Genomic DNA, 14,519 nt, shown 5'->3' on the forward strand with positions numbered 1-14,519 from the left:
ACTTGGGGGCAGAGTGATTCCACTATGGATTTGTCTTTGTTGACCAGTTACACCACTGAGACTAGTGATCACACCACCACCTAACAGGTATTACTGAGTTTGGCCCTGCTTGTGGAGGATTGCAAAACATATTTCACAGTAGACATTTTCCCATACTAGTGGATGAATTGGCTGGGAAATCACTGTGAAGAGCTCACCAAAGCTACTGAGGCAGCCACAGCCATGACATAAGGCTAGCTTCAGGTTGTACTTTTGTGAGCAATGTTGCAATGAAACTCAATGTTTCACAAAGGTGAAATATCAAGAAATAACTCACATATAGTACTTTGGTATTTCTGCTTCCTCATGAAACTGAAAAAAACAAAACTCCAAAATACGTACTCTTTTTTCTGGACTCCAGAAGTTTGTGTATTGTAAAGTGGAGATTCTTAACTTTGACTCTTGCTCCTACGTGAACAACATATGTAAGCATTAATATGAGCCTGTCCTGTACAGTGAACCATTTTCATTCAAGTGTAAGTATCAGTACAGGACAAGTCAAAGTGTTTTGGCAAATAAGACTGGACATCCAAGTGAGGACCTGGAAATCAAAGAACAGACAGCAGACAGAAAATACTTGACAAAGCAATCTTTTTGATGGAGTATACCTTCTTGAAAACGTGACTTTTTCTTTGTGAAATGTTGATAGTAATTTTGTTTGGAAAAATAGGGAGAATTACTTCTCATTTATAATTCATTTAAAAAGCATTTGAATCGAAATGAATCATTTTGATTGACCCAAAACCAATTTACATCAGTTTGGAAATTTGTTTTCTGATTGTCTTTACTGTGCAGCACACTATGATTAATGTTTAACTACATATTTATCTTTATATGCTATATTCTTCTATCTATTATTTTTGTTTCGGGTCTTTTAGTGACCTCAAAATGCCATGTGCATGCTTTGAAATAGCATCATGTTTATATTTGCATTAGTGAGACGAAAGGTAGCACTACTTGGAGGTGTCATTGTTTGCAAAACACTTCCATTTCTTCATAGCAAAACCAGTCCCTTGTGTGCTTCAATAGCAAAGGGAGGCCTAGCTATGTGTGCTGTGCACTTGATGCATTCTGAGCTGCGGTAATTTACTGAACTTTAAGAAGGGCAATCAGAGTGGCAAAGCAGCAATTCATAAGCAATTGCCATTTAGGCAAGAGGCATAAAATTTTTGATTAGGCAATTCAGGCATTGTTTAAACTGAAGTTGCAATTAGGTAACCTTCACTTACTTAATATATCATCATTAATTTTAATCATCAGGCATATTTGTTATTTTTGGCATTAGAAAAAAGCTAATTAAATTCTAATTCAAAATTCACATCTATATCTTGATGCAGTCTGCTGCAGTGTTGCTTTTATGAAAATATCTCTTTCTCTTGACATCCCATTAATGAAACGACCCTATCTGCAAAACTGTGGTTTATATACATAGATTAATAATGCTATTTTTTACAATCCAGCCTTAAACTAGCAAGGAGGTTGCAATCATTTTTTTTTTTTAATAGAATAATAAAAAGTTTACATTGAATTTGATTGCATAATTTACAAGAATATTTTTATAGTATTTTAGTTGGGTTACTTATAAGTTTTCTTCGCATTTACTTCACTGATACTTAAAATTATTCATGTAATTTTCATGAATAAGTCTTCATGAACACTAATTCTCCAAGTTCTCATTTTAATGAGGCATCATCTACACAATATATTTCAGTTTCCTGGTTGAATAAACCATTTTTTTCTAACATAAATACTCTTACTGACCAGAAACAGTTTTCTGTCTTTTCAAGCATTCCCAAATATCTGCCAGGTTCTGGTTCTGTTGCAGCAAGTAAATAATCTACTTGAACACTTAAAAAATGAATAAAAAAAGGTAAAAGAAACTGAATGTGAGAAAACTTGAAAGTTACACAAAATTCCAGCCTTGTATTACAAATAAATTTCACTCCAGAAATGCTGTTGTGTTCTACAGTTTCCAATGGAACCACACCAAAGATATGTAAATAATAAATGCATTTATATTCTAGCTATAGGAAGGGGATGACATTTGAAAAATTATTTTAAGAGTATTTAGTCCATGCTCACTCAAAGGCAGAGGGGACAATGACTGTCAGCTTCTGATATCTGCAAACTTTTAGTTATTAATTCCATATCTAATATTTGGGAGTTTGACTAATCATTATTTTAAGACACATTAAGTGTAACACACTTATGTCATGGAAAACATTGGTATCAAATTTGCACTGAGAGACATCTTGGCTTTGATAAACTGTTAATTTAATCTGATCATGGGAGGAGAGTTGATTTTAAAGGACTGAACCAGAATGGTTCAGTCTATACACGGTGGAGTATTTAAAAGTCAACCTTAGGCTTCTGCTTGAAATTTTTATTAGTGTGGTTTGTAACTAGCTGTCTTGCTCTGGGACACTGTTAACTGCATCTCTCGAAGGTTTTAAGCTTAATGATTTGAAACTGCTCTTCTTTTAGCACAGTAGGAAAGACATGTAAATCTTTGTTAGAGTTAATAGTTTAGATAATTGCAGAAGTTTTCAGACTTGCTCTTTAATTTGACAGGCAATTTAGAGGACCAAGAAAATGTAAGTGTCACTTGTGAACCCTACCAAGAAAATGCTTTTTTCTCTCTGCATCACTACTTTCTGCTCTGCTAATTCAACTGCAGAATGAGAATAGAAACATCTTTGCAATACTGGCAATATTTAGCAGTTCTTTTGCTCAGTGTACATTTCAGCTTTTAGCAGGGATACAAGACTCATGGAGACAGAGCAATGTTGCTCTATGATAAGCACTTCATTGATAAGGGTTTTTGGCTCCATCAGTAAAATTGGTTATTCAAAGTTTTAATACATTCAGATGTAGAAGATTCAAGAGATAGATAATTCAATATCTGATAAATGAAAATATATTAAGAATTGAGCTGTATTTTCACAGCTTCATTTGGAAGAGAATAACAGAATTTTAGCAATTGCTAAAAAGAGGAAAACTCATTCACTGTAAACCATTAGCTATATACTTAATTAAAATTTAAGAATCACAATTGTAGCCATGCTGCAGCTTATGAAGCTTAATCTCAGCCATTGATTCCCAGCTGAATCCTGATAGACTGTAAACTTGTCATTTCCTGCTTATTGGAAGATGTGTGCATTGTATCTAACTAAAAGGAAAATACGATGATTGACTATAGACATATCAATATTTAATGTAAGGTTGATTGATTAACATTTTATAGTCTGTAGACACTGGGACTGACATTAATGACTGAGCCACAGAAAGTTATCTGGTCCTTGTTGGCTACCCGGTGAGTAAATGTGCTAAGAAGCCTTTGCGGGTCATAGAAGAGGGTGTCTGCTTTATTGATTTTTATACGTAGGATTAATTTATAATGCTTTAGACAATAGACACAGCCTTTAGATAAGACACAGGTGCAATGGCAGGGCTGGTGTTATAACAGCGGTGCTTTGATTGCCATAGGCACAGGCCTGCACCATTGGAGATAAGGACACTTTTTTCGCGGAGTAATATAGAAGGTCCTTTTCTCAGCATCCAGCAAGTGAGTAGCATCACACACGGCCATTACGGCACGTGCCATGTGTGTCTGTAAACAAGCGAAACGGGACTGCTCTATCTCACAGCCAGAGCAATCTAACAGAGTGTTAGGGGTTGAAAGCCTTGAGAAACGCAGACTGTGAAACACAACAGCAGGCTGTTTCCATGTGCTATGTGTGTATTTCATCTGGCAAAGAGGCAAATCGTGTTGGTGAGTCCATTTGGGAGTGAAGAGAAAGCTGACCTACAGGGCAGCGGAGTCACAGAGCTCTGCCCTCCGGAGAGGATGCTGCTGTCAGCCTCAGTGCCGTGCACCTACCTGCTCACAGCGCACATGCAGCAAATACTTATTTCCAGTTTTAAAGGAAAACTTTTAAACTACTTCTGTCTCTGAATTTTTGATGGATTCGTACATTACAGAAAAAAGAACTTGCACCAGCTGGTAGACTAAGAATTTTGCACCCTTCCATTGACTTTTAGTAACAGACATTTCTCTTCGCTCCTGCCTGAGAATATGCCCTGCGGACTGGAGCCCCACCTGCCCACCCATCCTTCACGTCCTTCTCCACAGCTCTGCCAGACCTCTCACCCACGTCGCCTCATGCCTCTGGTTAATTCGGTCCTAATACGTGGAGTTACTGATTCCTTTCCTTTAGGCAAAATAGCCCAAATCCTGAATGAACCAGAGGATTATTTTGTTACACATATAATAACTCTCCTAAACTTTTAGGCCACAATTCACGGACAACTGCGAGGGTTCTCGTGCCTCACGGACTGTCACAGTTCAAGTTCCCTAATTCACAGATAAACAACGTAGACCAGTTAGCATCAAAATGTTAAAAAGAACAGGTCCTCTTTTACTTAATTGGGAACTAACCGGTACTGGATACGACTGTATGACGCTATTTGGCTTATTTTTGTAAATTCCATCTGCAACCTACACATAGGTAACTGGGAAGAAGAGGAACATTGTGCATAGGTCTCAGCTGAGAGCCGAGTAGTAGCTACAAGCATTTGTTTTAGTTCATTATTGTAGAAAAACATGAGACTGAGATTTGAATATCAACTCTGCATGGATCATAATGATACAAATTTTTTTTTTACACAAAATGCAGCATCCTTACGTATCCTTTAAATCTACCTATCCACAAAGGCTACCAGTGATAGCTGTATTTTGGCAACAATAAACACAATGTCCATACCTACTGCAATGAGGGAAAAGTTCTAATAGCAAATTTCATTATTAATAAGATTTAAAAAAAAAAAATCAAATGAAGAAATTTCTTTTCCTGGATAATCATAAACACAGGAGAATAATCTCTGAGGCAAGCTATCACTTCACCTAACCTACATAGCCTGAAGCTAATTTCATTCATGGTGACTTGCAGGAAAAAAAAACAGTGAGTGTCACTTAACAGTAATGGATATTTGAAGCTATTTAAGCCCTTAATAACATTTTTTTTTTTTTCTCAAATGCACAAAATTAATCTCCATTTATTTTCCTGAGAAGGCAGTGCTATGTAAATCAGGTTTTTTGAAATATCAGCAGGTTGTAGCAAGCTGAAATGAAAAAAGTGCTTTATATAGGGGGAAGTAACAATACTGCTGCTGCTGTTCTTGTTCTTGTTCTTGGCACTAGGAAGAATTTTTTGTCAATGTGAATGTCTGTGTTATGTTTGCCACAGGACATTGTCAAAGAGAAGAGTTGGTAAGATGCTTCTTCATTTCTGCAGTGCATTTAAAACAGTTTTTTCAGAAGGTTTAAAAGACTGCTCATTTTGCAGTGGAAAAACACGCAACAAAAATAGTGCTATTGGAAGGGAAGAAACAGAAAGAATAACTGAATTCAGCCAATTTTTAAACCTTACTGGAATCTTGCACCTTTAAACAGCTCCCTGTTTGCTGGATGGTCCATGATGATGAAAATAAATGCAACTGCAGACCACAGAATATTAACCACAGCCTATGCAACTGCAGCTGTAACCCCTATAGTAACTGCTCACACAGCACTCTGCACAGCTGTCAGGAGATATAAACATGAGCAGAAACTGAGAGCTAATGGTGTGGCAGGATCTTGATAGCAAAAGCTGATGTCAGTGCGCTGTGATTCCTTCATAACCGTAGCTCTCGCCTGCTGGAGAATCCAGGTGGTGGTTGCTGCTGCTCCTGGGTGCTCCTGGAGAGCCCGCAACAGGGTCATGGTGCTCCTTGCAGAAGAACATGCTTTAATATGCTGGGAAAGGCAATGTTTGAATGACACATTCTTTCCACGTCCTCCCAGTGCATCATACATACAATCTATAGAATATAAAATTGGTTCAAATAGTGAGCTCAAGCTCACAGTGGGAAGTACTAATCCCCAGACCCTTATTCAGCAATTAATTGGAAGCAATAGCCTTATTTTTGGGGGGGTGGTGGTGTGTGTTTGTTTGTTTGTTTTTGTAAATTAGACTGGTTGTCACCCTTTTATTGGAAGTTATGACAGTTTCTTTTCCACCCAAAATCTTTAAATCAAAAATTTCCCTAAAACTGTTCTCAGGTTTTTAAATTTATGTGTCATGCAGAATCAAATTCACCAGTTTGTCACAATATGAGACAAACTGGCTGATATTAATGGTCCCTTTGACCTTTATGATAACATGTTGCACAGAAACACTTCTGCCCTGGAGGGAAAAGCAAGACTACCATCAGGTCTTTCCCATCTAAAATTATGTGAGTCTGTAGAGCATATATAGTATTCCCAGAAAGTACTGGCAGCAGAAAATTGGGCTTCCAGAAATTCTACTGCTTCGAGCACAGGGTCCAGGTTTTCTGATATTGTAAGACCATTCCATAAAGTTAAAGATGGAATTTCTTTAAATCATATAAAGCTGAGCAGAGTTAAAAATATATATAAAAAACCATATGCAGCTGAAGGGAAAGTGGTCTTCAGTGGCACAGAGCTTGTGGGCAATGGTATCTTCTAAGGAGGAATAACCTAGAAAATCAAAATCCCCCAAATCATCACCCAATGCTACTGTTTTGGGAAAAGGAATAATTTAGCCTGGCTCATCTCAACTACAAGCACTCAGTATATCAGCTTCTTTGAAAAAGGAATAATCTTTGCTGGCTAATGACAGCTTAGGCTATACACGCCAGCGCTGAATATAAACATATCTACTTCTCTTAGGATCTTGCACAGGGTTCAGGACCTTGAACTTTCTGCCATGGACAAGTCTAAACAAGCCACAGCAGAGCTAGTCAGGGCACTGAGACACTGAAGTCTCAGCATGGGTAAAAGTCAAGTTTAAACAAATTTGTCCTCAGGATCATTGTTTCAATGCATGCCCTCAGAACCAGGGTATGCATTGGCTATACTGAGCATATTCAGGGCTTTGTTTATTTTTAGTCAGCTACTATATAAATGATTTGTTGTAAGGAACCATATATTTGACTACTGTGTCTCATGACTGTAAGCTACTGCTCATCCAAAATTCCTGGCTGTACCCCTGACTTCATATTGTTTAGTTTAATCCTGCCTTCTCTTCAGTTCTCAATATGCTCCTGTCACTGCATGGCATCCTTACCCTCCTGTGCACCTCTTTAATTCAGATCATAAGAAAATATTTTTCATCCCTTTAAATTAATGAATAGCTAAACACTACCAAAACTTCCATTAGCTTGAGTAAGAGCAGGATGTCTTAGGTAGCATGCTCACACTCCATATACATGTATTCTCCAGACTACCCACGAGGCATGCCTAATGATGTGTAAATGCATTTTCCCCTCCTCTCTCCAAAATAAGCAGAATGGGTGCTCGGGAAATATTTGACATCTTTTCCTCATTCATCTCTCTGCATTACATTGCAACAGTGACCTTGACTGACAGTTTTAGCTATACCCCATTCTTCCTCTCAAAAGAAGTGTTCTTCCTCTCTGCTTTGTTAAATGAACAAAGGCTGGAAATACTATGTTCAAAAAAAAGTTTAGTTTTGTGTAACATTACTTAGAAATTCGTAATTGTTCTGTGTCATTCACCACCTTTTCTTTCTGAATGTCACCCATTGCTTAGTCATATAGGATACAGCTTAGGACACCAAGCATTTGGAACCAGTTCATTTATGCAATTTTTTTTTCTTTCACCAATGACTACTTTGTGTAAATCTGTCCTTCCTAACAGAATTAGCTCCCAAATAAACTTCATTTATGCCATCATAACTTCTCTGGGGCACATCTGGCCTTGGTTCCCTGGAGTGAATAAATGACAGTTGCAGGGAACTGTTTATCATTTATTCTTTCTCCCTCCTTTCTTCATCTTTTTCAACCTTTCCTAGATTTCACGTGATAATGATCATTATCCACTGATTCTAACTGCAATCAGGAGGAAAGAAAATGAAATACCAGGCGTGTGAAATGTGTTTTAATTTTAAAGAACTACTTTTCTAATTTCCAAACACATATTCACAATAAGATTAAATATACACCCTAAAAGTATTTTTTTTCTAGAAGAGAAAAAATTCCAAAATGCTATCCAACACAGTGTCCGTATGTTTGCTTTTCATTCTTTATATTAATATTTTGCCAAGAAAAAAAATCTAAATGCTATAATTATTCCTTCTATATTAAAAAAGTAATACGTTGTGCAAGATGCATTGATTGCTGTCTACAAGTTTCCAGTGTCACTGACTACATGTATAAAATCTCATAGCACAGTCTGGACACCACAGCTGGCATTACAGTTTCGTTCGGGTTCTGATACTTGCTTATGCTAAGTACAGGGATTACTAGAGAAAATAGCTGGGATCAGTGTGACTTCTATTTTCACCAAAGTGTGATTACATTCACTTTATCCTCCCTATGCAAAGTGGTATGTCCCGACAATAGTGAAATTGCAAATCATGCCTTTGTTTTCTTTGCCTTATTTGCCACCTTTGTCCGGTGGGGGAAAGGTCCTTCCTTCTGGAAAAGGACGGGGCGGTTGAAGAGGCCGTGCCCCAGGCTTGGCTGGGAACCGGCAGAACTAAACCTAACAGCCATGCTCCTTCGCGAGGCTCTTGCTCGAACACCTCCCCTCCTCCTTTCACCTGACAAAGCCGGCAGAAATGCATCACTGGGCAAAGACAGGCAGAAAGCTTCGCCATTTGGACAGGTGGTGTCTATGAAAACATTGAAAATATGAGGCGCGTGTTTGATGCAACCCTCTGCTGTTCTCCCGAGGAGCATTGCCGACAAGGTTTCGCAGCGTGTGTCTCTGTTTGCAGCCCCGTTCCAGAAGGGCCGTAGCAATAGCCCTGGCCCAGGGCTCCTCAGAGCCTCTTGTAGTCATTTCAGCCAGGCCCTGACCCCAGGGCTTCGAGTTCAACAGTTTCTAGCTTCCTTCTTATTTTCAGTCATTTCCTTGGAGATTCTCTGGATGAGACAGGAGGCCAGGGAGGCTAGATAAACAGATTATTAAAGCAGTTATTTTCTAATAGAGCCAACAGTTTGAGTGCAAATGCTTCCTTTCCTTTATTCCGCCGGATTCCTGGCCATTATGGAAAGAATAAAAGGACTACCAAAAAAGCAAAACATAAGACAGTTTGCATGATAGTTTTGAGTGCATTTTATGTCACTATTTAATGCAGTCTTGTACTATTTTTCCTGAGCAGATGCTGAATAAAATACAAAAAGCTTCTATTTTCAAGGTGTCACAATGAAATAAATTCTTAGTGCTATTGCTTGTAACAGGAACCAAATTTTAGTTTCCTGAGACCAATGTCTCTCAAAAACTTAGTCAACCATGACTGGAAAACAAGGTCATTATTTCTGCTCTTCTAATTCTGATTTTGAATGGCACTATTACTTTCAATCTACAGGAAACAAACCTGCATACTTTGTTTCTACCGTTGAATGATTTGAAGGCACAAATTACCTCCCCTGCATATTTAGTGGGAAGATTTTATGACTTCTTCTCTGACTGAAAAGAGGGTAGAGGTGGATTTGAGACACATCTATTCTACTGGTATTGGCATAAAACAATTACTATTCAACAAATTTAGACCATGTTCATACACAAGATGTGTTCCATCTTACAACTGAAAAAAGGGGAAGTCCAAATGAAAATCCAAAATTTAAGTGAGGAGAATTCTCCAAGAAAATAAAGATACATAGAAATTTTATGTTCCAACATGAAAACAGCATATTTAAAGCAATTAATTTATAATATCTAGCATTCCATAAAGATTAAAACAGAAATGCCAAACTGGAATTTAGTCTTGATTCATAAAGCAGAACATGAAAATTCATTAAATTATTTGCATGTAGTTCAGATTTAATTTGTCACAAATACTTCAGGCATTCATCTGACTTCAGCCATGTAAAAGTGAGACATTTAGTCCAGGTTAGTCATCTCAACTCCTTTACTATTCAAAAGAGTGGTAGTGAAAGCACGCACATTTTTTGCAAGAAAACAAAGAGCGAACCTACTTTCTATTTCCAAACACCAGAGTTTCCTCTCTATGGATATCTGAGGGTCTGAATCAGGGCCAAATTTAACTTCATGGATTTTTTTTTCTTTTTTTTCTTTTCTTGGATAACTCATTTAAATAACCAATGTTGAATTCCAAGTGGATATGTAAAACTAACTTTCATTTTCTTTGGTGTTTGTACTAGTGAAGTTAGGGTTTCAAACATTTCCAGGCAATGCCAGGGTATAATTACCTTGTGTATGAACATTCAGGAAGTCTACAGCTCCATAGTCAGAAATTGTGATATTTCCAAAACACCTTTCCATCCATTTTCCCAAAATGTTGACTTTACTGTATCCGACCACTATATAAAGGCGTAGGGAAACCATGTTATAATAATGTTACCCAGACAAACTCCTCTCAGGTGGCACGGATGCCCACTTTCAAATTCTGCAGCAGCAAGGGAGCTGGCCGGATCATACACCTCAAAGCTTGAGATGCAGATTGGTGTCAACAACACTGTGTGATTTGCAAAACACTGCTGACAAGAAAAGGTCATATGTCAAATTGTAAACATTGGAAAACTCAGGAATAACTAAGAAATCAAAATTAAGTTCACACTTCTATGCGCTCATTTCAAATAAGGAAAAGAGATCATGCTATGCTAATGCATGCTATTGTATTAGATTCTGAAGTGTTTAGACAGCATTTTTCCTCCTCCTCTGCTATTTTGCTTTTAATTTTCACATGATTACCCTCTCAGATTTGTGCTGACATTCACTGGAAAAGGAAGAATAAAATATCATGAGGAAGCCCTTGCTTACTAAACTTGAAGCGAAACCTTGAAGCCCACATATTTGTTTGTTTTACATTTGCTAAACGTCTGGAAATAGAAACTCCTCTTAAAACTGAACTAAACCTTCAAACCCGGATGTTTGTCAGTAACTGTTTCTCTTTAGGGTTAGACTGATATCCAAAGACTTAGCAGAGCTTTTAGCAAGACTTCAGTGCTGCCCAGCGATTGAAACCCCCTTTGCAAAGTACCTTGCCCTGTAATGCCAGGCTCCTGACAGCTCTCGGGGAGCCCCTGAGTCCTTGCTCAGCAAGCCCCTAACACGCACCCTTGCAGCCCATTTCTGAAGAGCATGCATCACACCCTCAAAACAAGCCATATGCACTCAGCTAAAGTAACAGGTCTTCTTGACGGTAATTGTCTTACATTTGTTCTGCAGTTGAGCTTTATGCTGGAAATAAATGACCAATGTTTTCAAGCACTGTGGTTCTTTTACATCCCGTCCTTTCTAACTCATAGATTTCTACGTATTGCTTCTGTTAACGTATTGCTACGCTCACCGTTATCCCCAGAGCATGCCCTCTCGTCCTGCCTTGGCAGAGGAGAGAGCCCTGCTCCATTGGTACTCACACCGTCCGTACACCTCTGCACACCTCTGCACACCTCTGCACTGCAGTGACTTGATCTCACCTGCTCTTCCACTGTCTTACATCAAAATCCTGGAGAAAAGGGACTCTTTATGCCGCAACTGCAGCATAATTGCAGCTCTGCCTCACCCCCTGAAACAATCCCCAGGTCTCTTCAGATTACAATCATATCCCTGCCAAGCTGACTCAGCTAATCTGTCCGCAGCGCGGTGATAGCTGGGGCACTGACTGCATTCCTGCATGCAGGGAGCTCTCTGTGCCTATTGCCAGCTCTAGAGAAGCGGAGGCTGTACTTTGATTAATTTCCTGAGTTTGTATCACTGACTTCAATCTCTTGGAAAGGCACAAGGCAGCCTTAAAAGTGAATTAAAAAGATGTTTTGTTTGTAATCTGTTGCTGAGATATTCCTTGGTATGGAGGATGACAGAACTGAAACTTATTTCAAATAAAAGCATCAAGCACAAGCTTTTGTCAGCTGGAGAGGTCAAACAAGCAGCACATGCGGCTGCAAAGGCAGCGGAAGGGCTGATTTCTCAGGCATGCTTGTCCCGTGATTTCAGTTGGAATTGTGAGCAGTCATTCAACATATCTGAAAAATATTAAGCCCTTTAAAAGAACACAAGCTGCTTTCTGATCCTACTGCTGATGTAGCTTCTCTTCCGTTTCTTTCCCTCACCCAGGCATAAGAGATCCTCTCAGCCCTTCCTGCTGGAGCAGACAAAGCATCGAGCCTTCCAAACCTGCGTGTGGCCAATGGGGAATCTCCTGCCCTGTGGAAGAGCCCTTTGCAGAAGGCATTGGAAGACCTGAGAGATCCCTGTGCAGGAGCCTGCTCTGCTGAGCTCCGGCTCTTTATCTCCGACCCCTGCCTTTGTATCACGGGGGGCTGCTCCCCAAGCTTTTGGCCTCTTGACAAATCCTGTTCAGTACTGTACACTAAATGAGTGCAGGTTTCCTGATAGTAACAGCCTTTTCTAGGAATTAGAGCTGAGGCTATCAAAGTCATAATTCTTCACTTAGAGAAATTTGATAAGAATAATTTTTTGGTCGGGTGCAGTCAGAGCTGATTTGGAACTATGAGTACTGCAGGCAAAAACCTATTTAGATAATCTAACTCACCAGCAGTGAAACCTGAGGCTACGTGAAAGCTAACTCGAGTCTTGTAGACCAATAATACAATATGTGACGTGCAAGTTGGTTTTGTTTAGTTCACGTAAATTTAACTGCCATTTAGCTGTATTTTTGTATTTCTGAAATAATTTAATAAAACTAAAACCAGGCCACAGTAATCTGCCTTGTGTTAGAATTTTTTTTTTCTAACACTATTGTCCCTTTACAGGTAAAAGATTTGTGAGTGAGGAAAATATAAAAACATATAGTCTTGCAAACAGAGAGTAGTTAAAATGTAAGAGCTCCGAATTTAGCCAGGCCCCTTCCTTCTCTGTACCTCAGTTTCCCCATCTGTAAAACGACACCAACTTCCTCAGTGAAGCATTTTGAAATCTGAAGGAAAGAAAGCACTAGCAGTAATGCTACTGCCATCAACTCTGTTTGATGTTAAGCCAAACAACAGTTAATTTGTCATATGGGATTTTTTAGAGAGATAATATTTTCTCCTACTGGAGTAGATAGAGGTTATAATGTGAGCTGCAATCAGAATAAAATTAGGCAAAACACTGACGTCCAGCTAAATACCAACTGAGTTTCCACACGTTCCTTCAGAAGCTGAAATTCAAACCTTCAAAATTCAATATCTGGCTATTAAAAAGAATCAAAGGAAATATTCTGTTAACTGCATCCACCCTGAGCCTATGAATGTCGATGACTAAAATACTTTCTACATTTGCATTCTCATAATTAGTTTGACGAGTTTATTTTTTTTCAGTATTGCTTCTTGAAAAACTCTTCAGGAGTCACACATTATTTCAGAAGAAAGTTTGAAGCTCTGAATACAGCAAGTGTATTCAGTGGAAAGAGTTGACTTCAGAAGCGCAGAGGCCATGTTAACTGGAGTGGCTGCTATTTTTTTTCTGTGCCACCCCAGCTACTATGTGTGAATTCCCACCCGGACCTAGATCAGCAGCCAGATTGAATGACATAGATATGTAATTATTAACACAAAGTAGTTGTATAAAACCCCATGAAAATAAACATCCAATACAATAGAGGCAATGAGTTCCTGTAGCGTAACAGGTCACACAGGTTTGATGACCTTACTGAAGGCAAAAGGTCTGTGTGAAACTGGCTCCAACTACTGAACATACAGTCATGGTATTGTAATACTGAGAAAAAAAACACTGTTTTAATCTGAATATTGTCATGAATATTTTGAGGATACCAGTCTCTGCTGTGCATAGAGTTTCAAGTATGTTTATGCAGATATTACCTCCTCTTTCTCGTTGCTGTAGACATCACAGTCCCACATAAAAAGTTGTGCAAATGTCTTTGGTAAATCTGATTACTGCTGTGATGTGCATGTTATTTTGGTGCACCTCACCTGATTATAAACTTTCCTGAGGTCATGATGGCAGTGTCACCTTGCCTCTGAGGAGAGACGTACTCCAAACAATTGTAAAAAGCAACATGAGCTTTTAAACCTGTGGGGAAAAGCAATTAGAGGGAAAACCCTTGATTCTCAAGTAAAAGGTAACTAATCGGAAGGAGGAAATAAGACAAGAAAATGAAAAAGAAGCTGAAGCTTTATTTGAGATTTATGGTGCTATCTGTACTTTAGCAAATGTATTGCCGTTTTAGAACGATACACTAAATAACAGCATTTCATTTCATGCACTTGCCCTTTGTCTCAAGGGCAAGGGCTTTTTCTTAAGTAATAATGCCATTGTTGCAGATCAATTGTTTTCTCTGCCAGCTTCTTAATTTTTTTCCTTGGGGCTTTGGACAGGAGGACTAGACAGAAATGTTTCTATCAATTTCATCTTTCCTGTGAAGCCTTGATAACTCTGTTACAAAGTTGATAGAAAACAAGATATGAAAGTTTGGTCAGAAAAAGGTAACTATACAGCAAAGTCAGGGTTTTTTCACAGTGAAATTTCC

The sequence above is a fragment of the Balearica regulorum genome, chromosome 3 (genome assembly GCF_011004875.1).
Source record: "Balearica regulorum gibbericeps isolate bBalReg1 chromosome 3, bBalReg1.pri, whole genome shotgun sequence".
Taxonomy (NCBI): domain Eukaryota; kingdom Metazoa; phylum Chordata; class Aves; order Gruiformes; family Gruidae; genus Balearica; species Balearica regulorum.